The 26,530-nt window shown below is 36.1% G+C and overlaps 1 pseudogene; it reads right to left on the bottom strand.

The window, feature by feature from the left end:
- Positions 1-8,357: 8,357 nt before the first annotated feature.
- On the bottom strand, positions 8,358-9,209 carry LOC145127435 (2S seed storage protein pseudogene; annotated as a pseudogene).
- Positions 9,210-26,530: the final 17,321 nt, after the last annotated feature.

Genomic DNA, 26,530 nt, shown 5'->3' on the forward strand with positions numbered 1-26,530 from the left:
TGTGGGATGGTTGTGAATCGATGGTTGTGGTGGTGGGTATTTATGGTACATGTGGGTGCACACGTGGAGAGCTGGTTGTAATAGGTGGCGAAGTTGAATACTGTCGAGCAACACGTACGAGTTTTTACATCTCAAATGTAACAAGTGGAAGTGCTTTTTTGGGAGTTTTTATACTAGCTAGGTGTCTATTCTGTTGTTCGAACGCTTGTGGTACTGTAATGGCTCCAGATGGATTTGGAGTAATAATATAATATATTTCTTATATATAATTTTTAGTTAGCCACGTTATATCTTATTGGTACGACAAGAAGTAGTCTAATCAAAGCTAATGAGTTCGTTTGAGTTTACTAACATAACATGGTTATTGGTTAGTTTAGCGTAATAATATTAGGTCTAGCTTGTCTCAACTCGTTTGTAGTCCTAGATCATTAAGATCTATAAATATAAAAATTTGATATATTGGGTTTAGATACAAACCAAACTAAGCCAAAAATTAACTTTGGGTTTTTTATTTTATCTAAAAGATAAAAACTAATATTTTAGAATTCTTAAGAAATAAAACATTTTGAATTAAATGAAACAGATAACTAAATTTTTAAATGATTTTAAAAAAAAATATATAAAAAAATATATTCTTTCTAGTTTTGATTTTTAGAGTTAATGGTCGAAATGTTTCTTATCCTGTTACCTCTACTTAATTAAATATTGCACACTAATTTGCTTTGAAAACCGGACCGGACGGTTTAACCGGGAACCGGTCCCGGTTCCGATTCTTGGAGATCAAAAAATCATTCGTCATGTGAAACGGTAAAAAACTGGTGGAACCGGTAAAAACCGGAAATTTTAAAAAATACATCTCTTTTTATCATTTTTTGTATTTTTTATATAATTAAAATTAATAATAATATAATTATGTCATCATCCAGTTTTTCCGATTTTTGAGACTGATCTGACTGGTTAGACTAGTTGAACCATCAAACCGGTAAAACGACTGATTCGATCTCCTTCCCGATTTTCAAAACTTTGCTCATTGTACAATATGTACTTATATTTGTCCTAGATAGACAACTTTTATTTTTGATAATAAGTGTATCAACAGTTTTAAGAATAATTTATTATTTTTCACCATTAATTTACCAAAACTTTTATCCATCATTACATAGTTTTCTAGCATTAGTGTAACACCGTAAATTTTCAAATAATTTTTCATTTTTAAATCACATAAAAACTCAATGTCCCATGTTCTCGAAAACCACAATGTATCAAATGTCAAACACAAGTCAACAAAACAACTGATAATCCCAAAATCTGCAACATAATCTGCAACAAGTGTGTACAATCAAGTCGGCGCCTTCCCGCGATCCTGAGAAGTACCTGAAACATATATCACACAACACTATAAGCACAAAGCTTAGTGAAGACCCTCCGGTCCTGTATCTCAGTGAAGACCCTCCGGTCTCACAACTCGGTTTGGACCCTCCGGTCCTATCTCAGTAATGAACAGAATAATATAGCATATATCACAAAGACAAGATGCATACTATCACATAACTCAATATAAGCACATAGGAGCCTCCGATCGATAACTCAAATAAGACCCTCCGGTCACACAACATTACCACTCAGGTAAGTATAGTGAGAAGACTCACCTCGTAAGTAAGCAAGTAGATCTAGTACCCCACGAACAGTCTAGACTCGGCCTACATCACATAATTATCTCTAATAAGCAATTTGTAATAACCACCAAGCTAACTCTTCCACTAGGTCTCAAAAGGGTGAAAGACCATTTTACCCCTCCATGGTCTCCAAAGTCCACTATTGACCAAACCCTAAAAGTCAACGGAAGTCAACACTTGAGTCAACAGTCCATGTTGACCGAACTCGGCGAGTACAGCTATGTGACTCGTCGAGCTCCCCCTGTCCTCAGAAAATCGGGAAAACTCCAACCTAACTCGTCGAGTTGTCTTACCAACTCGCCGAGTTGTAGCGCGTTCAGACCATCGGGGAAACCATTGCTGACTCGTCGAGTTGGCTCATGCACTCGTCGAGTCCCTCTAGGCCAATTCTCATTTCGACAATTCTAAGCAGAAATAATGTCCCAAACTCTAGATCTAGCCTCCCAAGGCTGAAATACCACGTAAAGTTGCAAGCTTTACGTCCATGCATGGCATCTAGGGCTCAAAATGCCATAATAAGCTCTATATGGGGTCTAATGCATAAAGCTTGTCTCTAGCTTGATAAAGCTTGGATCTTTGGACTCAAGGGGCCTCCTTCAGTCCAGATCTGATGTCTCAACTTCATGTCATGCTCAAATGACTCAATACCCAAAAGATGGATGGGAGAAAGCCCTAAAACTCCCTAGAAAGAGATCTATCAAGGAAATGATCAAGGTGGTGGCTTTTTACCTCCAAACTGAAGCTAGCACAGAAAAACTCTTGATCCAAAAGCCTCTTCTCGTTCCAAGCCTTGCTGCTCTTCACTCCCCTTCCAAATATGCACTAGAACACTCAAAGGTAGCTTCTCTCTCTCTCTCTCTCTCTCTCTCTCTCTCAAATGGATACACACGATTAGGGTTTCTCACAGAGGGTTGGGATGATAAGGGTTTTATCACCCAGTTCCTACTCTTCGAGTCGGGGTCCTCTGACTCGTCGAGTAGACTCTAAAATCATGCGGCCATTACAGTCTCTACTCGGCGAGTTGGTTCTCCCAACTCGTCGAGTTGCCCTGTCGAAATGAATGAAATTAATTAAGTAATATACTTGGGACTCGGGATGTTACAATTCTCCCCCACTAGAATCAGACTTCGCCCTCGAAGTCATCCTCCGGAAACAACTCGGGGTACTACTATCGCATCTCGGACTCCGGCTCTCAAGTCCACTCGGATTCCTTCCGATGTTGCCACTGAACCTGAACCAAAGGCACCTCTTTGTTCCTCGAAACCTTCACCTTCCTATCCAAAATCGCTACCGGCTTCTCTATGTAGTTCAGGCGCTCATCAACCTGAATTTCCTCTAACGGGACCACCGTCGTCTCATCTGCTACACACTTCCTTAGCTGGGACACATGGAAGGTGTTATGAATCTGACTCAACTCCGCAGGCAGCTCCAACCGATAAGCTACCTTACCCACTCGAGCGATCACTCTGAAAGGACCGATGTATCTAGGGCCCAGCTTACCCCGCTTCCTGAATCGGATCACCCCTTTCCATGGGGATACCTTCAGGATGACAAAATATCCGACCTGAAACTCCAGCTCTGAACGGCGCCGGTCGGCGTAACTCTTCTGACGACTCTGGGCCGTCAGTAACCTTTGTCTGACCTGCTGGATCCACTCTGTCGTCTTGAGCACTATCTCAGTGCTTCCCATCACTCTCTTCCCTACCTCTCCCCAACAGATGGGAGTCCGACACCTCCTCCCATATAAGAGCTCAAAGGGAGGCATACCAATACTGGAATGATGGTTGTTGTTGTATGAGAACTCAGCCAAGGGCAGGTAAGTGTCCCAACTTCCTCCGAAGTCCATAACACATGCACATAGCATGTCCTCGAGCGTCTGAATCGTCCGCTCGCTCTGCCCGTCGGTTTGTGGGTGGTAAGCGGTACTGAAATACAACCGGGTGCCCAACTCCTCATGAAATTTCTTCCAGAACCTGGAAGTAAAACGCAAATCCCAATCTGACATTATCAATGTTGGCACCCCATGCCGTGTCACCACCTCTCTCACGTATATCTCAGCCAACTTCTCCGCAGAAGAGCTCGCACTGATAGCCATGAAGAGAGCACTATTCGTCAACCGATCTACAATCACCCATATCGCATCGACACCTCGCGTGGTCCTCAGTAATTTGGTGATAAAATCCATGGAAATCTGTTCCCACTTCCACTGGTGAACCTCTAACGGCTGCAACATGCCATGTGGATGTTGGTGCTCCGCCTTGACTTGACGACAGATCAAGCATCTCTTGACTACCCATGCCACATCCCACTTCATATAGGACCACCAATAATCCCTTTTTAAGTCCAAATACAGCTTAATGGCTCCTGGATGGATCGAGAATCTCGATCTATGGGCCTCCTCCATCAAAATACGCCAAGCTCCACCCATATATGGCACCCAGATCCGCCCATGATAGGTCATAAGCCCACAACTATCGGTCTCAAACTCAGAAATCTGCCCAATCACCCGCTCTTTCTTATGGTTCTCTGATCTCATGGCCACCACCTGGGCCTCTCGGATGGTATCTAAGACTGGAGTCATCACCGTCATCCTCATGCACACGTCTCAGATCGGAGCACTCACTGCTCGACGACTCAGGGTGTCGGCTACCACATTAGCCTTGCCAAGGTGATACAAAATCTCACAGTCGTAGTCTTTCACTACATCCAACCATCTCCTCTGTCTCGTATTCAGGTTGGGCTGATCCATAAGGTACTTCAGGCTCTTATGGTCTGTATATATGGTGCACCGAACACCATACAGATAGCGGCGCCAAATCTTGAGAGCGAACACCACCGCCCCCAACTCTAAATCATGGGTGGGATACCTCGTCTCGTGAGGCTTCAACTGCCACGATGCATATGCAATCACGTGTCCTCTCTGCATCAATACGACACCCATCCCCGATATAGATGCATCACAGTAAACTACGAAGTCCTTCACTCCCTCGGGAAGGGATAACACTGGAGCTTCGCACAATCTCTGGCGAAGATTCTCGAATGAGGCCTGCTGCTCGGGCCCCCAAGCAAAAGTAACATCCTTTCTGGTAAATCTGGTAAGAGGAAAGGTAATCTTGGAGAAATCCCTGATAAATCTCCGGTAGTAATCTGCCAGGCCAAGAAAACTCCTGATCTCAGATGGGGACCTCGGCACCTCCCATCGCACAACTGCCTCAATCTTGGCCGGGTCGACCAAAATCTCATCCTGGTTAACGAGATGCCCCAAGAACTGGACCTCTCGTAACTAGAAATCACACTTGGAGAATTTGGCATAACGCCTCTCCGTCCTCAACACTCCAAGAATCTCCCGAAGATGTTCCTCGTACTGCTCTCTGGACCTCGAGTATACCAAGATGTCGTCGATGAACACGATCACCGACCTATCCAACATGGGCCTGCACACCCGGTTCATGAGATCCATGAACGCTGCCGGTACGTTGGTGAGTCCGAAAGGCATCACCACAAACTCGTACTGCCCATAACGAGTCCTAAAGGCCGTCTTCGGGATATCCTCCTCGCAAACTCTCATATGATGATATCCAGATCTCAAGTCAAACTTGGAAAACCAAGACGCCCCCTGCAACTGATCGAATAAATCATCGATCCTCAGTAGTGGATAACGGTTCTTGACCGTTAGGTTGTTCAACTCCCAGTAGTCGATGCACATCCGGTGTGAACCATCCTTTTTCTTGACAAAAAGGATCGGCGCTCCTCACGGTGAGCTACTCGGTCTAATAAAACCCATCCCTAATAGCTCCTGAACCTGCGAGGATAACTCATGCATCTTGGGCGGCGCAAGGCGATAAGGTGCCTTGGCAATAGGCGCCGCACCCGGAATCAAATCAATCCGAAACTCCACCTGCCTCTCGGGAGGCACACCCGGTAACTCCTCGGGAAAAACATCTGGAAACTCACACACAACCGGAACATCGGAGATAGAACTCGGCCTCTCAGTGGTAAGTCTCATATCCATCACGTATGCAAGAAAGCCCGTACACCCTTGTTGTAAACTCTGCCTCGCCCTAGCGGCAGAACAGAAAGCTGACCCAGATCTGGTCCCCTCGCCATACACATTAAGCACTCCCCCACTAGGGTCTCGTATGGTCAACATCTGACGCTCACAGTCAATCACACCCCCAAACCGGCTCAACCAATCCATGCCCACTATGACATATACATCACCCATCGCTATCGGCACCAGATCTATCGAGAACTCAACACCGAAAATCTCCAATACACATCCCCAGAATACATCAGTGGAAAAAACCGCATGCTCGTCGGCTATAGAAACCCAAGAGTCAAATGACACCAAAGCAGGCACAGAACTCACAAGAAAAGTACCTATATGCAGCACAATATAAGCATAAACAAATCTCAAAATAACATGAATAAAGGAGATATGTACCAGCAACAACATCAGGCGCTGTACGGACCTCCTCCGCAGTCAGCTGGAATGCTCTCCCACGAGCCCTCGGAGTCTCGGCCTTCCCCGGCCGACCGTCAGTAACACATAAAGCAGCAGGAGCAGAAGCCTGGGCTGATCCCTGAGTGAGCTAACAAAAGAATGTGTTAAAATTAATTTGTCAAAAGAATGTTAAACTAAACAAGAAACAAACCTCTTTTTCAATGTAAATCATTTGCTACTCATTTGAAATACACATTTACTCTAATAGCTTTTCGATGTGCTAAAATGCATTAGCTAAACACGTCGGTTGAACATTAAAATGAACTGATGTTCAAGTTACCTGAGAGTCTTCGTCCAGATGACAGTGTGGTATAAATGAATGATTTAGTATCTTAACTTGTGATGTATTGCATACCCATCACAAAAAGAGATAAGTATAGAGATATTAAACATGCCAAAGAATCCCAAAAAGATCTAAAAGTTCCATAAATATTGGATTTGATAAATGGTTTTACCTACCTAAATAACTTCTCCTTGCGACTACGACATACCTCTTCACAAAGTGAAATAAGAATCTTAGTATTTGATAAAGTAATTTTGGATAATTAATTATACAAAATATTATTATCAACTCACTAATAAATATTATTTTTATAGATGTATTCAAACACGTAATCACGTATTCTTCCGGATCAAACTTTTCACTTGTAAGTATCATGTCGAATGATAAAGTGAATGACTTGAATTATCTTGACTGATATCGAAATTTGAGAGTTATGCTCAAGTACGATAAGAAAGGTCGATCCATTAAGTAACCTTACCATAAATCTCCTACTGATAAGGAAAATTGAGCTCAATGAAAAGAGTATCATGATATTGTCCCTAAGTCGATATTTGGTTGCATGCCTTATGCTAGCGACCATTGCTCCCAAACTTCAAAAGTGTTTTGGAGAATCTTTGGGTGTATTATATCGCTTAGGGAAATGTTCCAAGTACAAGCTAGGAAATAATGGTTTGACACAGTGAAACCTCTCATAGGTTGCAAGTTATCTTGGGTTTATGAGAATGGGGTTACGTGGCGTTGTCTGGCTACCTTCTGTTTTCTACCGCCATTGCAACCAATCAAATAAACCTTCCCACCGCTTCTTTTTTCTTTTGCGTCCCTACGACGCCATTCCTACCCTGCCGATCAGATTTCTTTCTTCCTGAAGCTTCTCGTACCACCTCTCCCACCTGAAGGTGGGAGTGTCAGTACATGTCCTTAGAGCATCCATAATGGTGAGTTTAATATGAGAGTTACATGAGATGTCAAACCTAAATGTCATTAAATAGATGAAAACTCTACCATTATGAGATACCACCTTGACATTCAATAAATTTGGAGTTCAATGACCATTGAACTCTTTAATGGAAAAAAGAAAAGTTTTAATTTTTAAATATATATTATAAATTACCTTTTGTAAGACTGTAGATGTAATTATGTAGAGTACTAGAGTTTAAATACATTGTAGGAAAAAGAAATGATAGAATTGAATAGATCGTAGAAAGATGATTCGGCCATCCATTTTGTGAATGCCCATATGCAAGGTATATATTGATTAGCTTAGCGATTATGTTTTCTGATAATGCAGAGTTTGCTACAAATATAATTCTAAACTCGTTGCCGAGTTAATACAAAAATATAATTCTAAACTCGTTGCCGAGTTAATACAATCAGTTCAATGAGTTCATTTTGAAATTTAATATGAATATATAATCTACAGAGGCCTACAATTAATGGAATTTCATTGCATGCTAAAGACCTCTACCTCTGAGTTCAACATGGCCGAATATAAGTTGTCCAGCTCAGCCACAATTGAGATTGCCCAAAAGACTATATCCAAAAGTGGTAAACACCAAATAAATTAAGACGGTCAAACCCATTTTCTTTCTATAAAGCTCTACCTTATAAATTTGAAGACTCTTTCAATTTAAATATTTAACCCAATAATGGAAATTTTGTGTTATAATTAAGTTGGTTATAACTGTTCCACTATCTTCAGGGAATAAAAAAACGCAGCCATCATTTTATTTATTCATAAAAAAGATGAAAGAGCGATTACATGAGATTTATAGATACTCATCTCTCCATGAGCCTACTTATTTTTGCAACTACTCCCATCGATCTCAAAATTCAAAACCGTAAACCTTGACTAGAGATGCGAATGACATTTATTCCTCGATCATTAATCTCCACCTTAGAACATGGTAGATGGGATTCGGCATTGATGCACTTCTAGTTTGCATTGGTTGGGCAGACTTTGAACAATCTGCTGCAAGTCTTGGGTCTGAGGCTGTCCACCACGTCGGCCACGTTGTTGGCTCCCTTGTTGCTGCTGCCTCTGGGCTTGCCTGTACACCTCCTGCATGGCCTCGCACTGGCATTCTTCCTCCACGTTCTGAAGCTCACTGCAGCATTGTTCGAGACCTTGTGGCTGTTGACCTTGCCTGCTGACGCTCATCAGAAGGGTTGCATAGGAACCCATTTGTCGTTGGATGAAATTTTGGCACTGGTTGAATTGTCGGCCTCGGATGTGCTCGCACTGCTGTTGCGAGCCACGGCGGCTGTAGGTGGTGTCCTCGGTGATAGTGGTGAAGGTGGTGATTGAGATTTTTCCGACTTGGCATTGTCTAGTTTGGAGTTTGCATTGGTTAGGAAGGTTCTGAGCCTTCTGCATCATCTGTCTGATCTGCTTGGAACCGAAGCTTCCGCCTTGTTGTCCCTGTTGTTGTTGTTGCATCTTCTGGGCTTCCCGGAATGCTTCTTTCACAGCCTCACACTGGCACTGCTCGTCGACGTATTGGAGCTCTTGGCAGCACAACTGGAGGCCGCCCTGCTGCTGACTTCGGTTGTCTTCTTCATACCGACTCTGGCCCTGCGCGAGATACCTCTGGCACTGATTGAATCTTTGTCCCTGGAGCTGTTGGCTGCACTGCTCCTTCGAGAATGTGCTTTCCTCCTCGATGGTGGTGGTGATGATGGTGCTGTGGGCGGAAGCAAAGGCTACAAGGGCTGTGAAAGCAAGTGCTAGTGCTATGAGCTTTGCCATTGTGGGATGGTTGTGAATCGATGGTTGTGGTGGTGGGTATTTATGGTACATGTGGGTGCACACGTGGAGAGCTGGTTGTAATAGGTGGCGAAGTTGAATACTGTCGAGCAACACGTACGAGTTTTTACATCTCAAATGTAACAAGTGGAAGTGCTTTTTTGGGAGTTTTTATACTAGCTAGGTGTCTATTCTGTTGTTCGAACGCTTGTGGTACTGTAATGGCTCCAGATGGATTTGGAGTAATAATATAATATATTTCTTATATATAATTTTTAGTTAGCCACGTTATATCTTATTGGTACGACAAGAAGTAGTCTAATCAAAGCTAATGAGTTCGTTTGAGTTTACTAACATAACATGGTTATTGGTTAGTTTAGCGTAATAATATTAGGTCTAGCTTGTCTCAACTCGTTTGTAGTCCTAGATCATTAAGATCTATAAATATAAAAATTTGATATATTGGGTTTAGATACAAACCAAACTAAGCCAAAAATTAACTTTGGGTTTTTTATTTTATCTAAAAGATAAAAACTAATATTTTAGAATTCTTAAGAAATAAAACATTTTGAATTAAATGAAACAGATAACTAAATTTTTAAATGATTTTAAAAAAAAATATATAAAAAAATATATTCTTTCTAGTTTTGATTTTTAGAGTTAATGGTCGAAATGTTTCTTATCCTGTTACCTCTACTTAATTAAATATTGCACACTAATTTGCTTTGAAAACCGGACCGGCCGGTTTAACCGGGAACCGGTCCCGGTTCCGATTCTTGGAGATCAAAAAATCATTCGTCATGTGAAACGGTAAAAAACTGGTGGAACCGGTAAAAACCGGAAATTTTAAAAAATACATCTCTTTTTATCATTTTTTGTATTTTTTATATAATTAAAATTAATAATAATATAATTATGTCATCATCCAGTTTTTCCGATTTTTGAGACTGATCTGACTGGTTAGACTAGTTGAACCATCAAACCGGTAAAACGACTGATTCGATCTCCTTCCCGATTTTCAAAACTTTGCTCATTGTACAATATGTACTTATATTTGTCCTAGATAGACAACTTTTATTTTTGATAATAAGTGTATCAACAGTTTTAAGAATAATTTATTATTTTTCACCATTAATTTACCAAAACTTTTATCCATCATTACATAGTTTTCTAGCATTAGTGTAACACCGTAAATTTTCAAATAATTTTTCATTTTTAAATCACATAAAAACTCAATGTCCCATGTTCTCGAAAACCACAATGTATCAAATGTCAAACACAAGTCAACAAAACAACTGATAATCCCAAAATCTGCAACATAATCTGCAACAAGTGTGTACAATCAAGTCGGCGCCTTCCCGCGATCCTGAGAAGTACCTGAAACATATATCACACAACACTATAAGCACAAAGCTTAGTGAAGACCCTCCGGTCCTGTATCTCAGTGAAGACCCTCCGGTCTCACAACTCGGTTTGGACCCTCCGGTCCTATCTCAGTAATGAACAGAATAATATAGCATATATCACAAAGACAAGATGCATACTATCACATAACTCAATATAAGCACATAGGAGCCTCCGATCAATAACTCAAATAAGACCCTCCGGTCACACAACATTACCACTCAGATAAGTATAGTGAGAAGACTCACCTCGTAAGTAAGCAAGTAGATCTAGTACCCCACGAACAGTCTAGACTCGGCCTACATCACATAATTATCTCTAATAAGCAATTTGTAATAACCACCAAGCTAACTCTTCCACTAGGTCTCAAAAGGGTGAAAGACCATTTTACCCCTCCATGGTCTCCAAAGTCCACTATTGACCAAACCCTAAAAGTCAACGGAAGTCAACACTTGAGTCAACAGTCCATGTTGACCGAACTCGGCGAGTACAGCTATGTGACTCGTTGAGCTCCCCCTGTCCTCAAAAAATCGGGAAAACTCCAACCTAACTCGTCGAGTTGTCTTACCAACTCGCCGAGTTGTAGCGCGTTCAGACCATCGGGGAAACCATTGCTGACTCGTCGAGTTGGCTCATGCACTCGTCGAGTCCCTCTAGGCCAATTCTCATTTCGACAATTCTAAGCAGAAATAATGTCCCAAACTCTAGATCTTGCCTCCCAAGGCTGAAATACCACGTAAAGCTGCAAGCTTTACGTCCATGCATGGCATCTAGGACTCTACTCAATTAATTGCACATTAATTTGCTTCACTCATTCTCCATGTTTTGAAAACCAGACCGGCCAGTTTAACCGGGAACCGGTCCCGGTTCCGATTCTTGGAGATCAAAAAATCGTTCGTCATGTGAACCGGTAAAAAACCGGTCGAACCGGTAAAAATCGGAAATTTTAGAAAATACATCTTTTTTATCACTTTTTGTATTTTTTTTATATAATTAAAATTAATAATAATATAATTATGTCATCATCCAGCTTTTCCGATTTTTGAGACCTCTGACTAGTTGGACTAGTTGAACCATCAAACCGATAAAATGACCGATTCGATCTCCTTCCCGATTTTCAAAACTTTGCTCATTCTACATTATGTACTTATATGTGTTCTAGATAGACAACTTTTATTTTTGAAAATAAGTGTATCAATAGTTTTACGAATAATTTTTTTTTCACCATTAATTTACCAAAACTTTTATCCATCATTACATAGTTTCTAGCACTAGGTGGATGACGTATCATTAGGTTCGACATAATCTAGGCAATATTGTAAAAAACTAGGGATGCCGATTTACAACTCAACGCAACAAAAATACAGAAAACAAAACAAAAATGGGATGAAATCGAAATCTGAATTCTTGTTCGTGTCAACTGAAAAAACACGATGTCATGTCGAGACATGTTTAAAATTCGATACGAAATTAACACGATTTAGCATGTGTGTGTTGTGTTTTTCGTGTTTGTCGTGTTATATATGATTAAATATGTAACATCCATCCATGTAGTATTCTTTTAAATTCCATTGTGCTTAAATTGAAATTAGGAAGTAATATTGTTAGATTAAGGTGTCTAAGCTCATAACTAAATTGATATATTCTTGTAACTAAAAACAAAGTTTTTTTTGGTTGCCTTCATAAACAAAATAAGCTAGAAATGATATTAAGAGAGAGAGAGAGAGGAATGATTTTTTAATATATTATATGATTAATATATTAATTGGAAATAGATAATTGATTTGTTAATTTATATGATTAATAAATTAATATGAAATTTGTAAGAAATAATTAGTTATTAATCATAATTAATCTAGAATTAATTCATGATTAATTGGAATTAATTAAATGTGCAATGAGTGAATTGTAATTGTTCAATAATTGAGCAAAAGAAGCAATTCTAGAACCATCGATGGTATGGACGATTTTGAAGGAGGTTTTAGGGTTTCTGTAAGCCTCTTGGATGCAGATAAGGAAAATATTTGAATTGGGATTAAATATACTATTTAATTAATTCAAATATGGATTCATCTGCAAGTTACCTAAACTATAAATAGGACTACATGGCTTGTAATTTTCGTTCATAACATTCCTAAGAGGCACATGAACGAAATTTCTTCCTCCCTCCTATCTCTCTCTTCATTATAGGGTTTTTAGGGTTTTGGATGTGAGCCATTATAAACATCATACTTTTGGTGTTTGGTTTCTAAAGTTCAAGGAAGGATTCAAAAGAATTGTTTACAATAACAATTCAAAATGTATGTAACCCTAATCTCATGGATTATGATATAAGGTTCTAGAAGTTTCATAATATGTTGTTATTAATTGTAAAGACATAGATCTTTAGGTTGCATGTACCCTTAAGTGTTAAAAGAACTTCTGCAAGTACATTGAAGTTGTAACCTTAAAATTCCATCAGTGGTATCAGAGCTTTGGTCTTACAATTGATTGCACATGAGTTGAATCGAACAAAAAAAATTATGAAAAGGACGCGTCGTGCTCTTTAGTTTTTTCGATTTACGTGCCCTTATCTGCCTAATCTGAAAGTAGATCTAATTTTTAGTGATTATATGTTTTGAATCCTTTAAAATCCAATTTTTTGTTCAAAGGTTATGGTTAAAACCCTAGTTTGGATTTTGAGGAGATAAATATGGAAATGTAATTTTAATTATAAGATAAGTGAATTGCATTATCCTTATGGATTTTAATAATATATTTAGTTAAATGATTAATTAAAAGATAAATATTAAATTCATAGTTGGTTAAATGATTTAACTAGTCTAATTAATAGTTTAATTAAAAAGTAAAGGTAAATCATAAAATGGTTTAAAAGATTAATTAACTAATAGTTAATTCAAATAATTAAATTTAAACCTTGAAATTTTAAAATGTTTAATATACACCCTATACATATATAAATGTTTAAATACTATATGTATAACTAAAGTCAGTTGAATCAATAGTATGTCTCATTCACGAAGTCATACTATAAGAGGGGTATAAGGAAACGACTTATAAAATGACCGTTGAATGAGTGTCATTTTCACCCACCGCTTCTTTGTGTTGTGGAGGGTCGTTTGTCGAACGGTTTTGATAAGATATAATTACATTAAAAGTATAATGCTATAAAGTAATAGAACCTTCTAAAATCCCAATCTAGTTACTTAGAAAAAAAATGTGAAATTATATGCTAATCTATGAAAACGCACATCATTTCTTTATGAGTCGTTAGTGAAGCGTGCATGGTTAACCGACACACTAATGTGGGACTATAAAGATGAAATGATGAAACAACTCATGTTTATAATTGTTGATAGAGCATGTATGGTTAACTGGCACCTCAATGGGAGATTATAAATCAATTGTGGGTGTTTGAACGGGTTTGCATGGTTATTCACATCTTAGTTGTAATCCTTGGAATCTCAGTCACAATTGGTAAGAGCATAATCCGAGATTAAATATGTCATTGATGTTTCAGTGAAAATCTCAAGAGATCTAGGAGTTTCATGTGATTGAAATTGGTAAAAACTTTCAAACTACCTAAAATAGTTTCGTGATATGACTACAATATCCCTCTTCATATTATGAAATGGAAATATGAATCCTAGCATTAATTTAAAATAGTAAATGTTATAAAGTATTTTAATACGTTTGTATTTATCTAAAATTATATTTTGTTTCTGTATTATACTTATTTTATTGTTGATGTATGTGGATTGATGTAAACTTATTGTTATATGTTTTTAATGTATTTGGATTGATCTTCAACTTGAATTTATGTGTATTTTTAATGTCTAAACTTGTGGATGTCTATGTGTGTGTAGGAAAATAGGAAAATAAAATATAAAAATTATAGAAACCGGTTGAACCGACGGTCGAACCGGTTAAATCGGTTGAACCGGGAACCGATCACCATACTAGTTCAACTAAAAAACCGATTTTTAAAACATTGGATGAGATCTTGAACTTATTTCATTTAATGTAGAAAAAAGAATTTTGGTAATAAATTCTTAATCGGGTTATTCGGGTTGACCTGAAACCCAATTTTTTTTATAAAAGTCAACTCTATACCTGACCCTAATTACAATTCGGATTTGTCGGGTTAACTTCAATAACCCGATCAAGGATTCTTACCCGATTAAACCCGACCTTAATTACCTTATTCGGGTTAGTGTCAGGTCGGGTTAAACGGGTAGGGTTTTTTTTATACTAATTACATGCACCAACCCCCGTCTCATGTACAAGGGGGTAAATGTATGTAATTGATAGCAATTACTTATGCATGTAATTTATAGGAGCTACTGTTCATGTATATGGGTTGATGCATGAGATATGGATTCCCATGACACATATATAAGAGGTTGATGCATGAGATAGTGTTGAATATGCTCCAAAAACAAATATGCTAGCTGTCAAATTCTTTGTTCCCCAAGGCTGCGTTTTTTGTTTAGGATTTCTATTCATAGGTTTTAGAGTTGTATTAGGATTCTTATCTAGTCTCTTATATATAGGATGTTAGATGATATTTTTAGATCATCTATTTTTCCCGTTTTTAGACAAATCATTAGCCTTTGTAACCCTTTCAATTAAAGAGATTAGTTTATAGTGTTCTTCAAGTAGGTTTTCCCGTTTCATGGGTTTCCCACTATAAATTCAGTGTTCAATTTCGTTATCTTTTATGTTATGTTTATAACAAGTGGTATCAGAGCATTTGAAGATCAATACATACATGTGTTACAAATCGAGTTCTTCATCCAGTTTTTGTGCAGATCGTTCTTCGTCCTTGTTGTGGCAATCGTGATCCGCATCTGGATTTTTTGGATAGTTATCCTGCTGGGTTTTGTGATCGTGTTTTTCTTCATCATCACTTCGACGATTCTTTCTTGTCGACTCTTCTTGACATCGTTTCTTTTTTCAGTACGATCCATACACCAGCAAAATTTAATCAATCGTGCTTGGTTCTGTGATTCCTGCCCAGGTCATTCTTTTCTTCTTGAAGCCCTCGTAGTTTTATTAAACCCTGATATAATTTTCTTTTTAAGCTCATATATATAAATTGTCTGTATTAACATTTTCATTTAAGCCCAAATATACTCTGAAAATCGTGTTCTTATTTAAGTCCCATAAAAAAAATTTCTTTTTCCTTTAAAAAAAATTTCATCCATATATAAATCATTCCTGTTTATAGTTTTTATTTTTATTTCCAGCCGACGATCAGTTTTATTAAAACCGAATACGAGCCAATTTAATTGTGTTTTAATAAGACATTATAACAAACCGATTACTCTATGGCTAACGTAAAATACGATCTTCCACTTTTGAATCGTGACACCCGATTTTCACTTTGGCAAGTAAAGATGTGAGACCTTTTAGCTCAATCTGATTACGATGATGCATTAGATTCCTTTGGAAGCAAAGCTCAAGCTACTTAGACTCTCGTTGAGATAAATAATGTTTGAAAAGTCTTGTCACAAATTCGGTTACATCTCCACTATAATATTCTCCAAGAAGTGCTCTATGAAAAAACTGCAGCTGCTATTTGGTTAAAACTTGAGCCAATATGGATGTCAAAAGATCTCACGAGTAAGATGCATTTAAAAACAAAAACTCTTCTTACACAAACTTCAAGAAGGTGGAGACTTGCTTACCTACATATTTAACTTCAAAAAGATTGTTTCTGATTTAGCTACATTGGAAATCAAGTATGATGAGGAAGACCTTGGATTGATCCTTTTATGTTTTCTTCCTACTTCATATTCGAATATCCGTGATACTATTCTTTATAGCCATGATTCTCTTACTTTGAATGAAGTTTATTATGCCTTATACTCCAAGGAAAAGATGAAACAAATGGTTTCTAATGATGGGTCAAGCAGTACACAAGGTGAAGGGTTATTTGTCCGGGGTCGTTCACATGAAAGGGATTCTCGAGGTAAAAATATTCGTTCCAAATCTCGAGGCAAAGAAAAAGACAAAAATTGCAGGTCTTGTCACAAAGATGGCCATGAAATTTCTTGGTGTTATTAGCTGCAGAATAACGAAAAGAGGAACGCTTCAAATAAATCAAAGGCAAATGATGATTCTGCAAACTATGCTCATGACGATGATTCCGAGGGAGAAGTCCTTACTATTGTTTCGGGAAGTGTCGCTGATAATTGGGTTCTTGATTCAGCTTGCACATATCATATGTTTTCACATAAAGATTGGTTTACTACTTTTGAACCAATTCACAATGTCGAGTCAGTTCGAGGTTTTGATGGTTCCCAATGTAAAATTGAAGGCGTCGGCACTATCCGTTTCAAGATGTTTGATGGCATGATTTGAACTTTAACCGATGTTCGGTATATTCCTATGATGAAGAGAAATCTCATCTCCTTGAGTGTCTTCGACAACAAGGGTTACAATTTTTCAGGTGCAGGCAGTGTTTTGAAGACCAAAAAAGGTTCTCGAGTTGTGATTAAAGCTGATTTGAGAAAGACTAATGGTCTTTACTATGTTCGTACCTTTATAGGGTTTTCTAAACTTGTGTTTTCTACGGCTCCTCCGTAGGTTCAACTTTGCGAACCCAAAAGGGTGACATTAGACAATTCAATTTTGACAAAGTCGATTCGAACTGCCAAATTTGAACTTTGTTCAAATTTGGTTGGCATTTCAATATAAGTTGTAAAAACTCGTAAGAACTCAGTTACCCAACATCACCATCTATTATATCATTTAAGGACTAACAGACAGATGGTTTTCAAGTACTTACAATCCAAAACTCACTACACAAACCTACACTACTCTAATCAACAGATCACTCAACCTAATCTAGAAACAAGATCAAGAACAGATGATGGATCATCTAAACTACAGAGAAAACCCTAATAACAAGTGTTCTATACAACGAGAGAGAAAGCGTATATAACGTAAGTGAAGTATGACTGAATAATGACCCGATCTGCTCTCTTTGACTTTAAATACTTGGGTCATCTTCAACCCGAGGATCTGCGTGTTAACCCGGGGTTATATTTAACTTGTACACATTGCCCCCTCATATATTCTTCATGTTTTCCTGCAATACCCTCTTTGCACAAATATTTACAAATATCTTTATTTTAATTAACAAAATGTTAGTTTGTATTTATAAACAATATTATTCATTTTAACATCCCCCCTCAAACTAAACATTTTGAAAAATAATTAATTAAAAGAAAAAGGATCAAACAAGTTTAGTTTATCACTAAGACATTCATGTTGAGAAGACACAAGTGACTTAGTGAATATATCTGCAATTTGATTAGAAGAACTAATTTTAACCAACTTAATAATTCCTTTTATGATTTTTCCCTTATGAAATGAACATCAATTTCAAAATGTTTGGTCTTATCATGAAAAACTGGATTCATAGCCACTTTAATGGCTGATTCATTATCACAAAACAAATTTACAGGAATAGAAATTTTAAAACCAATATCATATAGAATTTTCAAAATCCAAATCAATTCACATGATAAAGAACTTAAGGCTCTATATTCAGACTCTGTAGAAGAGCGTGATATAGTAGATTGTTTCTTGCTTCTCCAAGCAACATGAGAATTTCCAAAAAACACAACATAACCAGTTACAGACTTCCTAGAAAATATTCTCTTAGCCCAATCAACATCTGAATACCCTTTTAATAAAAGATCATCAGATTTAGACTTTAAAATACTAACACCCTTTCCAGGACTAGACTTAAGATATCTTAACAATCTCATTGCAACCTGTAAATGAGCTTTAGTAGGTTTATGTATATATTGACTTAAAACATGTACTGCATATGCAATATCAGGTCTGGTAATAGTAAGATAGATAAGTTTACCAATTAATTTTTAAAAATCTGTAACACTTTCCACCAAAACTTCTTTATTATTAAACACAACATTTAACTCAAGGGGAGTCTTAACAGGTTTACAACTCAACATACCAAAATCATGTAAAAGTTCCAGGCAATATTTTCTTTGAGATAAACAAATACCATTTGGAATATCAACAACTTCAATACCTAAAAAGTATTTTAACTTTCCCAAATCTTTAATAAGAAATTGTGATTTCAAGAAATCTTTTACTTTTGTTATTTCATCCTCACAGTTTCCAGTGACAATAATATCATCAACATATACTAACAAAATAACAATCAATTTTCCTGAAAAATTAACAAACATAGAGTAATCATTATAACTCTGTTTAAAACCAAAATTAATCAAAGAACTACTTAACTTTTCATTCCACTTTCGTGGGGCCTGTTTTAAACCATATAAAGATTTTAACAGTTTACAAACTCTGTTATCATTTTTACTATGATATCCAGGAGGTAATGTCATATATACATCCTCTTCAAGAGAACCATACAAAAAAGCATTATTAATATCAAATTGATACAAATTCCAATTATAGTTTACAGCTAAAGTAAGAACAACACGAATAGTGACAATTTTGGCTACAGGAGCAAAAGTTTCCTCATAGTCAATTCCTTCCCTTTGATTATACCCTTTTGCTACTAAAGGAGCTTTATACCTTTCTATTTCACCATTTGCCTTGTATTTTATTTTATAGATCCAACGACACCCTATAGGTTTCCTATTTTTAGGCAAATCAGTTATAACCCATGTATTATTTCTATATAAAGCTTCCATTTCCTGATTCATAACTTTAACCCATTCAGGGTTAAAAGAAGCTTCATAATAAGACTGAGGTTCTACTGTTTTATCAAGATTAGAAACAAAACACTTGTTTTCAGAAATCAACTTTGAGTAGTTAAGAGTTTTTTCAATTCCATACTTATATTTTCCTTCTACAATATAATCACTAAATTTAGAAGGAAGCCTGGTTTCTCTTCTGGTTCGTGCGAGACCAATAGACTGAGTATCAAGAGGATCAGAAACTAAAGGACTATTTTCCTCAGTCCTAATAGAAGAGTCAGGAGAACCAACAAAACTAGGACCAGACCCATCAAGAAGAGGCACATGGGACCCTTCAAACCTTAAACTAGTATCTGTGTTCCTCTCTGTAGAATCTGTTCTACTAGGACTCAAAGGAGAACTAGCACCATCTAAATGATGATCCACTCCTTGAGTTCTATTAGAAACACCATTATCAACATAATTCTCAGAAAGTAAAGGATCATCATAGGAAAATGGATCAGTCCCACTAGAAACATCATTAGACCTACTAAAAACAGGATTCTGCATTCTGAATGGAAACACAGATTCAAAGAACTTAACATCCCTGGAAACAAACATAGAATTTGAATCAAGACTCAAAACTTTGTATCCCTTTTTTTCTAAAGAATAACCCATAAAAACACATTTTTCAGAACGAGCAGAAAACTTATCAGCATTATTTAAACAGGTAGCAAAACACAAACATCCAAACACACGAAGATTATCAAAATTAAGTGACTTTTTATAAACTAACTCATAAGGAGATAACCCTTTTAAAACAGAAGAAGGAGTTCTATTAATAAGAAAAACGGATGTGAGAATAGCATCACCCCAATACTTTAATGGAACTCCTGATTGAAACATTAGAGACCTAGCAACATTAAGAATATGCCTATGTTTTCGCTCTACAACCCCATTCTGTTGTGGAGTGTAAACACAAGAGATCTGATGAATAATCCCATGACTTTCACAAAAAGTTTTAAAATGAAAATTTATAAATTCAGTTCCATTATCAGTTCTTATAGTTTTAACAACAGTTTGAAATTGATTCTTTAGCATGTTAAAAAATACAACATAGTTTTGAAAAACTTCTTCTTTAGACTTAAGAAGAAAAACCCAAGTAGCTCTAGTGAAATCATCCACTATAATCAAGAAGAATCTAAACCCTCCTATACACTCAAATCTATATGGTTCACACACATCTAAATGAACAAGTTCACTAAGACATTTTGTCATATGGAGACTATTATGAAATGCCACTCTAGTCTGTTTAGACTTATGACAAACTTCACAAGGTGAGAGAGAAATATTACTAAAATTGAGTTTATTTTTGAGAACTTCTAAAGCTTGATCAGCAGGATGACCAAGTCTACTATGCCAAGTAAATTTAGACACACAACAAACATTCTTTGAAACAGAGGACTTACTACCTAAAATGTATGGATCAAGGTAATAAAGTCCACCAGATTGATTACCAGTCTCCACCGTCCCCTTGGACTGTGAATCCTGAATATGAAAATTATGTTCATTAAAAACAACTTCACATTTGCTATCTTTACACAGTTTATAAACAGATAACAAATTAACATTGAAATCTGGGACAGCAAAGACATCAAACAGTGTAAGAGAATTAGATAGTTGCATGTTTCCAATTTTATTAATTTGAGCAGAAGATCCATTAGGGTGACTAACCCTTAGATTTAATCTAGAAACATCAATAGAATCTTGAAGATATGACTCAGAGTTAATCATATGTTGACTAGCTCCAGAGTCAACAACCCACTTAGCACAGTTGTTATTAAGAAAAGAATTACATGAAATACCTGCCATATTGGCATTGACAGATGTCTCATCCAACCCTTGCTTTGTTTCACCAATGAGACTAAGAAACTTTGCATATTGCTCATTAGTTAAAAAACGACAATCATTACCACTATCACCAGGTCTAGATCCAGGAGATTCAGTTTGAAAAACAGAAGTTGAATTATTAGAAAAACTTTTGTTTTGACTATTGACTTCAGATCTTAGTTTGTAATCCTTTGGATACCCAATAATTTTGAAACATTTATCAATGGAATGACCCTTAAGACCACAGTTTTTACACTGTGGTATTTGTCCCTTGGATTTAGATTTTTTCTAATCAACAAATTTAGACACAAAAGCGGAAGACGACATTTTGGAACCTGAAGTCAAAGAACCAGAACTATGTTTTTTATTTGACTCCTCACGAGACACTAAAGAGAAAGCAGTTTTGACTGAAGGAAGAGGATCCATAAGCAAAATATGACTCTTAACTTGATTATAAGACTCATCTAAACCACTTAAAAACTGCATTAACTTCATTAATTTTGAATGGTTCTTAAAACTATTAGCAGCTTCACAAGTACACTCAGCAAGATTAGTTAAACCATCAAACTCTTTCCAATATGAATCAAGTTTACTAAAGTAATCAGACAAAGACAAACTTCCCTGAGAAAGAGAAACAATTTTTTGATGAACATTAAAAATAACAAAACCATCTGTTTTATGATAAGTTTCAGATAACTCATTCCACAGATCATGAGCACTTTCTGAACAAGCATGATTAGCATATAAGTTCTCAGAAATAGATCCAAGAATCCAAGAACAAGTAATAGCATTAGCACGTTCCCATTTAGACTCTTTAACAGGATCATTAACAGGTTTAGATACAGTTCCATCAGTAAAACCAAGTTTATTACGAGCATTTAAGGCTCTAACCATAGAACTGCGCCATATCCTAAAGTTTTTAGTCCCTAACAATTTGAAACTAATAACACTAGTGATAGTATTATCAGAAGGATGAACATATAAAGGATCATCAAAGTTTACTGTAGGATCAGGTTTAGACCCAGATCCACCAGCAGGATCAACACCAGAATCAGTCATGTTTTACAAAGGAAAACAAACAAAGCAGACAATAGTGAAAGCCTTAGAGTCCAGATGGTCACCACAGTATGTCGGGCCCCAAGACAAGCAATCACCAAGTCAAAACACAAGATAACAAATCGTATTTACAAAGAAAACAAATAACACCAGAACAATAATCAAGAAGAAATAGGGACCAAGAAAACCTCACAGCGAGATCAGATCCGTTTTATACCAGTAAAAAACCGATCGGCTCTCAGATCCGTTCCCAACTAAGGTTTATCGGTGATGAAATCCAACCCTTAGTGAGTTATTTCAGACCTTATGAGATTGAACGACCGATCCAGTAGAAAAGAAGGTCTTCACACGATTAGAATGTAGAACAAATAGATCGTTCTTCACAAACAGAGAGTCTTCTGAATCTGCAAAGCAGGAACAAAAACTCACAGTAACAAAGATCAAGAAGATATCGTTTGCAATAAGCAAGCAAAACCCTAGTCGAACACGATCTGAAGGTAGATCTAGTTTTCAACAAGAAAACTAGACTAAAAGACAGATTATGAAGAACAATAGAAAGAAAAGTACAAAGAATCGGAAACCTAAAACAGGTACCTTGATTCAGCGAAGACAAAGCGTCGCTAAAGCGATGGAGACGAGAATCGGAGCCCTAAAGCTCTGATACCATGTAAAAACTCGTAAGAACTCAGTTACCTAACATCACCATCTATTATATCATTTAAGGACTAACAGACAGGTGGTTTTCAAGTACTTACAATCCAAAACTCACTACACAAACCTACACTACTCTCATCAACATATCACTCAACCTAATCTAGAAACAAGATCAAGAACAGATGATGGATCATCTAAACTACAAAGAAAACCCTAATAACAAGTGTTCTATACAACGAGAGAGAAAGCGTATATAACGTAAGTGAAGTATGACTGAATAATGACCCGATCTGCTCTCTTTGACTTTAAATACTTGGGTCATCTTCAACCCGAGGATCCGCGTGTTAACCCGGGGTTATATTTAACTTGTACACATTGCCCCCTCCTATATTCTTCATGTTTTCCTGCAATACCCTTTTTGCACAAATATTTACAAATATCTTTATTTTAATTAACAAAATGTTAGTTTGTATTTATAAACAATATTATTCATTTTAACATAAGTCCTCAGGGACTTTTGAACACTGTGTTTTTTGTTTATCTTGAAGATTGAAGTTTACGTTGCGGAAGATTTTTTTCGTCCCAAGGTGGAGTTTGTTGAATATGCTCCAAAAACAAATATGTTAGCTATCAAATTCCTTGTTCCCCAAGGCTACGTTTTTTGTTTGGGATTCCTACTCATAGGTTTTAGAGTTATACTAGGATTCTTATCTAGTCTATTATATATAGGATGTTAGATGATATTTTTAGATCATCTCTTCTTCCCATTTTTTAGACAAATCATTAGCCTTTGTAACCCTTTTAATTAAAGAGATCAGTTTATAGTGTTCTTCAAGTGGATTTTCTCGTTTCATGGGTTTCCCACTATAAATTCGGTGTTCAATTCTGTTATCTTTTATGTTTCGTTTATAACAGATAGGACATAGATGTTTTCGTTTGAGAGAGCATACAAATTTGTCTTGGGATGTCCTATATCATGCATCAATCCCTTATACATGATATAAGGGTTGATGCATGTACTTGATATGGGACGTATGAATGTTAGAGGACAACACTTTCAGGTGTTTCCATTTGGGAGCGAGAGATTAATGGTTCCTAGGATGTCCTTAGGAATGCAACTCTCACAATTTGTTTCTTTGGGTGCAATGGCTTAGTGCTTCAAGTGGAAGGTTGGTTAAGAAGGGAATGTGGCTCGGGTTGATATCGAAGAGGGACGTGGGATAACACTTTCTAGAGCTAATCCTTTTATATGTATTTTTAGCCAAGCTTCATTCAATAATCCCATCTTCAAATTAACATGTTATGAGATCATCTAGTGTATGCCAATATAGATAATGTATCTCATTTTTTACTCTTAACATTGACTGTAGTTTTTTTTTTTTTTACGGGTAAATGTCACAAAAGACATTAAGTCTTCATTTATTTAAATTTTTACACTTTATTATAGTTTCATAAAAGTCACTACATTTTAGTGTTCATTTTCAAGTTTGTCACCGAGAATGTGATGTTACCAAATAGTGACATGACGTCATGTCATTGCGCGTCAGCTAACAATCAAGTGACCTTGAAGGTGACCAAGAAATAGTTAAAAATGAACAAAATTGAAAAACACAATATTTGAATTGGAAACAGTGGAGTGTCAAAATTTTAAATTAAATTAAAAAAAAAAACCTTAATGTCTTTCATGAGATTTACCCTAAACAAAGGGAAATTCACTAAACTAGCCATTTTAAAGAGATTTTTTAATATATATATATATATATATATATATATATATATATATATATATATATATATATATATATATATATATATATATATATATATATATATATATATATATATATATATATATATATATAAAATCATTTTTTCAGTTTTTGAAATAAACACTTTCTCCCAAATGTCTGATTATAGATAGTTCATTAAATTTTTGGAGTTTTTTTTTTCAAAGAATCTTTTTATTTGTGTGTGAAATATCTATATCATAGGGTTTAATATCATTGTTTTTCAATCAAATGTATGATTTTAAGCTTTAGTATCGTATATACATCTCTTTTTATTATGTTTGTTTAAGTTTTTCTTAGACTGTAATTACAATAATAAAAATCTCGAAATTCTAAAAAATTTCATTGCATTTTCAATTGTTCCAAATATTCCGAAGTTTTTGTTTTCTTTTTTTTTTATTTTTTCAAACTCTAAAATTTCAATATGAAACGACAGTATAAAATATATTAATATGCCAGTAAAGTGTTTTTTAGTGTGGAATGCCTCATTTTAAATTTGTTTGTTCTATTGCCTAAAAATATTTTTTTTGGCTATTTTCTTTAACTACACATCACATTTTAGTTAATTTCTTCAAAAAAAACTATGTTGCATGCAACCAATTTTAAATGATAATAGCTTTTGATTCGATTTTGATACTGCGATATTTTTGTTTCAATTTGGTCATCAAGTTTATTAATTTTTTGCAATGTCGACCACTTTATCGGTCAACCAAGGGTTGACATGTTATGATGACATGTCAAAAATTGAAAAAAAAATTGGCATAAAAGACAATAAGTTTTCATTTTTTTTCAATTTTGACGTTTAGTTATTATTATTATTTTTTATTTTTATTTTGACACTCTATTTTTCGTTTGAAAACGAACATCGTTTTTTTTCAATTTCATTTAATGTTTTATTTTCCATTTGAAACGGTATAAGTAAATTTTTTACATTTAAACACATTTTTTTGTGTAAATAAAATATTTTTTATTTAAATCGTAATGTTATGTATAAAAAATATATTATTTATATTATAAGTATATTTTTCACTAAATAAGAAATTTTAATGTAAAATAGTTTTTACATATAAATATTTAATTTTAATGTAAGATTACGATTTAAATGTAAATAAACATATGAAAATACAATTTAAATATATAAAAAAATATGTATTAATTGCAACATCATTTGTTGTAACATCCTGTTCCGAATCATTTCCTATTTCGGGGTAGTGACCAAAGATTGGGAATTATCAGGCTTAGGGCCGTTGAGGAAATAAGATTTAGACCTTTTGGATACGTGTGATGTAAATTTAGATGGTTCGGGGGTTCGGTTTGTGTTCTAGAGCCAAGGGGTTTTTCGGTAAAGTGTCAGTCCAGACTTTTATGGAAATTAGATTTATATTCGGAAAGTTTTAAGGCGGTTATTAGATGATTAAAGCGTAGAGCTTCTCGTTAAATTTTCATGGATATAAGGATCGTCGAAATCAGATTTGTAGTGAAGAAGTTATGGCCTTTGGAAGAATTTAGGGTTTGGGGAAAATCCTAGTACGCGGGGTGTACATGGGAAGTACGTTGGGCGTACCGGTGAGAGGGCCATTACGCGAGGCGTACATTGGCGTACGCTGAGCGAAGTCAGCAGATGGGTCGCGAAGCATCGGCCTCGTACGCTGGGCGTACAAGGGGTTTAAGAAACCCTAAGTTAAGTGTGTTGCACCCTATATAAAGACCTTAAGTCTCTAGGGTTGGCCTTTTTACTAGCCCCCATGCCTCCTAAAACCCTAAATCGACCCTTAAGCCTTCTTGGTGGTGTTTTGAGCTCTTGAGAAGATTGTGGTGTCATTTTTTTTGGCCCATTGCGAAGGAAGTA

This window comes from Lactuca virosa, chromosome 7, assembly GCF_052849685.1.
Source record: "Lactuca virosa cultivar CGN04683 chromosome 7, Lactuca_virosa_CGN04683_v6, whole genome shotgun sequence".
NCBI lineage: Eukaryota > Viridiplantae > Streptophyta > Magnoliopsida > Asterales > Asteraceae > Lactuca > Lactuca virosa.